Source organism: Apteryx rowi, unplaced genomic scaffold (genome assembly GCF_003343035.1).
Source record: "Apteryx rowi isolate R43461 unplaced genomic scaffold, aptRow1 scaffold_130, whole genome shotgun sequence".
NCBI lineage: Eukaryota > Metazoa > Chordata > Aves > Apterygiformes > Apterygidae > Apteryx > Apteryx rowi.
The window spans coordinates 962751-968750 of NW_020447531.1; positions in this window are offsets into that span (position 1 = coordinate 962751).

Sequence of the window (6000 nt, forward strand, 5' to 3'; positions counted from 1 at the left end):
CCAAAGCTAATTGTACCCTGACAAAGTTTTTTGTTGAAGAGAAGGATAAACAGCCTTTCATGCTCCTATTTGTCTCCACAGATGCAGCTTTCACTAGGTGAAGCCACTTTCGCTAGGATCTTTAAAAACAGATTTTCACCGGGGCCTTTTGGATGCTGTTGCAACCCTTCTCTTAATGGATTCTGCCCTGTGCTTGGGCCATATGTTTACAAACAGTCTCATTTTGTTGTGCTACTTTTTAGTAATCATTGGCAAAAGTAGAAGGCAAGAGTTAGGAGAAGTGACATATTCTTTCCTTCAACCCTCAAGAAAATTAGGATAGCTTTGACTCACCGATATGTTAAAAACTCTTCAGGAGAAAAAGAGTGCCAGACGGTGTGCTTAAGAGCCTTCTAGCAGTTTCAAATGTAAGTCAACAATCAGAGGAAACACAGAAAAAGGAGCTGACAGGGGAGCAGCAGAGCACAGGGAGCTCTGCTAATTCTGTGAGCATCTGTGGGAAAAATTCCTGGAAGGAGATGCAAGAATAGGGATGAAATGAAGAGTGGTTCTTCTAGAACTACCCTGCTCACACTGGAGTTATATTTATATGCAAATAATAAGACAAACCTTATGGTGGTTCTGAGGCTTGTTTCCTGCCTCTCTCTCTCATTCACATTGTTGTGGTAGTTGAGGCCTTGTCTGCAAAACATAAATTGGCCTGCATAAGAGAGGAAATTAATTATGCCAGGGTATGATGCCATTATAACTGGAATTTGTACTCTATGTTCACTACACATTAGTAAAAGAATCACAGCCTTAACGCACATGGACTAGTTAGAACCTGCTTTTCTAGTTAGAAAACTAGAAGGAAAAAAGTGAACAGAAAGGACCTCCTGGATTTCAGTAATGGGCATGTGACTTGTTTTCCAGATACTGGGAGGTATAGAAATGGATTTGATATGCTGGGGCCTCAGAAGTCCCTCACAAAATATACTTGTTCTGTATGTGAGATTTATCCAATTTGCTTTTGCTTGCTTTAGGTTCAACTTTGAAAATGCACCTCAATCCTCCCTTCCTGGGAGGAGCCTGAGGAACATGGGAACATGACTATTTTTGTTTTCACAAAGACATAAAGCGTCATTCCAGTTAGGAAAAGCAGAATTCAAGATGTGCTGACATATGCAAATCACAGCAACTCTTTTCTCTGTGTGATTCCAAAGTCTCTGCTAACAATTTTTGACTTTCAAAGGTTTAGRACATTTTATCAGATTAAGAATTATCTCCACCCAAAGAAGTATTTACAGTAGAAAAGGTTTGCTGGAGTACAGACATACTTTCTTTGAGTTTGCTGTATGCTATAATAATTATGACACAACTCAGTGTGTCAGGCCAGCTCTAATTAATTCTCTGTGTTCCCTGTTATGTGACTTTCACATTCTCCTTCTGTTTGAAGAAAAAGATGTTGAAAAAACATCTCTGTTTTTTCAAATAGAAAATCAGTTTAAATTAAAGTTATATGACAACACTTTAAAACCATACCTTAAAAATACATGCATTTATGCTAACTTTTAATGAAGACTTACAGGAGCTTTGAATAGGCTGTCCTAAGGCTCATTTTAGCCTCTATACCAGATGCTAGTGCAGCTTTTTAGTGATTCTGTACCAGCTCCAGGTTTCAATTTACTTTGAAAGATTATTTCTGCAGTTTCAAATCTGCATCAATCAATAAATTGCAATTGCCATCTTTAGAGCACAGCTCCAACAAGTTTTGATTCATTAACCTGATTTCTTTTTTCTTTTAAATTTTGCAACAAATTTCACTTTTTTATTTTTTTGCCTCTTCATCTCCACTGATAACCAGGATGATAACATGATTGCAGATGCTTTTTGAAATCTGATGATCAGGCTTGACTTTGCCTCTCTGCCCCTGCTTTGCATGTCTTTCCAACACTTTTTAGTCTGTGTAGACAGCTGATTAAATTGTGAAAACAATCTTTACGACTGTACAGGAAAAGCACAGAGCCATACAAATATTGGCCTAGCAGTATTCATAGTGACAAGCCTTATTACCGAATATGAATTAGTGTCATGACAGTGAATCACATTATCTTTCTGCTGAGGTTTTTTGAGATATTTCCTTAGCAATCATATTTTACCTACAGTTTGAGGATGCTGACATCTGAAACTAGATAAATGTTCTATCATCTGATCCACTTTTTTGTAGTTAATTTGTATAAACATTCTGGAATCAAAGCAGTCCCTGGTTATTCTTAACTGTATAATCCTGTCATATTTGCATTATCTTCAATCCTAAGATTCACTAATGTACAACCATGTGAGAAGAATAAGATGAATTTCTGAGAGAGGGGGGACTGGGAATTAGGGATTTAAAAATTTAATATATCCAGTTCTAATATAGAGCAGAGCCACACAAAGAGTAAAACACATTCTTATTTCTACAACACAAAAACATGAGGGACAGAAGCATTGTTAATTTAGGTAGGGCATTAAATTTTGGAAGAAAATGGAAACTATTGATCTGCTAATAATATTGTGCCTTAGGAATTCTTTGGGCATGGACTGCAATTACATGCCTAGTATTTCAGTCTGGAATGATATTCTTCACTAATAGGAATTCCCCTGAATGAAATGAAAGAACAACAATAGCAAATATAAGATTTGTTCACTAAGTCTGAGTGCTATATTTGCTGTCACACTGCAATTCTGAGAAAGTCTAGCCATGACTTAGTGCATGGCATCTTAGGTGAAAGATAGTAATGGCCAAAATAAAGAAATCCAAAAGGCGGTGTCCAGTATGACTGCTATGTTACATACCTTAAATGCCCTGTCTGTTTTACTGAAGTGGGATGAGTGGATTTTCTTCTGAGTTTGGGAGCTAGCAACATGTAAAACAATTTTGTGAAATTTCAATTTTTGTGTTAAAATGTAAGGTGAATTATTTGAGATGGTTTTGTAAATCAAAAAAGAAGGCATTATCCAAAAGTCCTAACTGTTTAATACATTACTTGAAATATGGAGACATTTGTAAAATACAGTCTCTTTTGTGGCTAGTGAAGTTTGAAAATACACACTGTCAGAATGATATCAGCAATATTATTGTGGAAGAAGAAAAGCTGAGATAGAGTCAAATATATCTAAACTGGCCTAATCGATTTAGCAGACATATATCTGACTTCCTGATTCCTTGCAAATTTTCATCTATCTATATCTATACTATGTGCTAATCATTGAGAGTCTCAGGATCTTCAGTGTACTGGCCCTTACACCGTCCAATGACAAGCCTCACACCAGAGAAATACCAGTATCCTTATCTAAGAGAGAGGAACAGAAGCCTAGAGAAATGAATGAGCATGTTCAGACCTCCTAAATTCTACCTAATCTTAGCATAGACTGACAATGTTCCAGGCTCAAACAGGATTGTTAATGAGTTGGCATCCATCAGCTCAGCTCTAGTCACGGACTGCATCTAAGCTCTTAACTTCCAGCAAACTCAAGGCAAGAAGTATAAGCTTAAACCTCAATGGAAGCGATAAATACTTTGTGTTGAGCAGAGAAGACAAGTTCCTCGGGTACTAACACAGACATTTGAAAGACCATATATAGTAAGAATTTAGAAATTTGTATTCCCGAGAGCAATTCTGGAAAATCCTGCCAAATTCATTCAAGTCTCACAAATGTGCTAGGTGCTAAACTGACTATGACACTCTAAAGCTCGTGGTAATGTAGGAATCAGGTATTCTGATGTCTAAGGAGAGTTGCTAGGCTATCTCATATGGCAGTGGTGGCAGCCTTTTGCAGCCTTTTGGCTGTTGGAGATCTCATCAGGACACAGGGTATTTTGGTTCTTAGTCAATTGTAGTGTGGAGGCAAAAAGGGTGGGTTTATGAAATGCTTGTTGAATCTGGGGTACTGTGCAGCTGTATGGCAGATCCATGACGGCAAAATACAAGTAAACTACTTAGTAGCTTAGAGAAGGAAGGGTAGTAGGGTTTCAGTTTCTTCCAACTTAATTCTATTTTTATTTCTGTGGGATAAATTGTAGTAAGTAACAGTAAACAAGCTCTATTCTATTCTATTCTGTTCTGTTCTGTTCTGTTCTGTTCTGTTCTATTATATTCCATTCCATTCCATTCCATCCCATCCTATCCCATCCCATTCCATTTCATTCCATTCCATTCCATTCCACTCCTTATAGTGCCCTCATCAGCATAAGATTTGAGCAAAGTGTATCATTTGATATAGTTACTTCCAATTGCATGTGTTTCCTTTTTTCTCAGCTGCTCCCTAAGGAAGAACTGCTTACTGTTTGGTGTTTTGTTTTGTAGTGTACTTTCTTTTAATCCACATTTATATAAGTAAATTCACAGACCGGGGCCTTTATAGATGCCCATATCCATCTTGTACAGTTTGTGTATACCAAAGTCACACAATAAATATCAACTGTACAAGTGCTGTCACTCAAAATGTTAACACATTTAGCCTACTGATATGCACTGACATCTACCACTTCTGGTACTAACAGCTGCCACTCTCTAAAAGAGCATATTGAACCGTGAGGAGCTGAACTGACACTCGGATAAAAGGTCCGGCTAATTCCAGTTGCCTACAGGAGCATTAGAGGCAACCCAGGAGTTACAGCTAACATCGGCACTCCAGCTCTGCTGTGGTGTTATTCCAGGAAGTTGCCATGTTTTGGAAAGCGATGGTGAATGGCAGGCCCAACAGCTCAATTACTGAAATGAAACACAGATTATCTTTGTCTCACATGCTTAAAAAATTTTGCTGTTCTTCAGTCTTGTATTTACAGAATGATACAGTACTTAGCTAGATAATTTTTAATTCAGTGCCTGCGGTTTGTAGATATCTCATTACATCAGCAGTAATCACTCATTAATCTCGATTATTTTTAGCCTGTTTTGGCTGCTGATGATTGAATCAGTGCTTTTAGGTTATTTACTGAAATACTAAAGCTAATCTATATAATAGGGAGAGTTAGCTAATGTTAAAGAGGCTTTTATATAAATATCAATATTACAGAAACTCTGGCTTCAGGGTTGATTTAAGTTGTGGGGAGAAAGGACTGAAAAGGGCAGCTGCCAACACTGAAGGAAGATCAGTGGGGGGACAGTCAAAGACAGCGAAACTGAATTTCAATGTGAATCATTCAAGCTGTGAGATAGACAGTGCTAACTGAGACAGGAACCACAGGCTCTCGTTGCCAAAATGTATGTAAAGACCATATATAGGTTTCAGTCCAAGGACAATTTTATGGTACATCGTGCTGAAACAAGCTGCAGTGGGGAGAAGGACTGTTAAAAGACTTCCTCTATTTTCTGGTCATGGGGACATCTGAAGGCTGACAGAGCCCTCGATATAAGATAAGGTAGCTGTCATATCCGAGAGGTCACTGGATGAAGGAAGACTGTTAAAGTGTAGGCTGTACAGCCCCAAACTTTCTAGGCCTCCTCACATTTTTAACAGGCACCAAAAGTCAACTGGTCAACAGAGAAAATGTTCCACACCAGGGAGATTTCCAGTGTATTAACTTTAGGATGTTCCTGAGTCCTCTGCTATCAGTAAGGCATAATTTATAGAAAACATAAAACAAAAATTAAAAAGTGGGATGAAAACTGTCACCCTGCTTTTAAGCATGTTAGAAATGTAGCGAGCCATGCTGCCTATGGAGAAGGTAGTACAAGTATGCCTGCATAGCAGAACCTGTAGTTACTAGAGGGGTATTGAGTAGATGAAGTATGCAGCTCTGCAGTGTAGCATAACAGAACTGCAGTTCAAAAGGAGAAGTGCTTTTGTCAAAAAGAAACATCTTTCAAAATGGGCAAACCACCTACCTTCCACTTGAGTCTTATTATATTTAGCTGACTTTGGCTGTTATTAGTCACATAATAAGTTCAACTATAAACACAGCTAAACCTCTATTTGAAATGGATTGTATCTATATAAGGCTCAAGAAGCAATCCGTTTTCTTCCCTCATGATA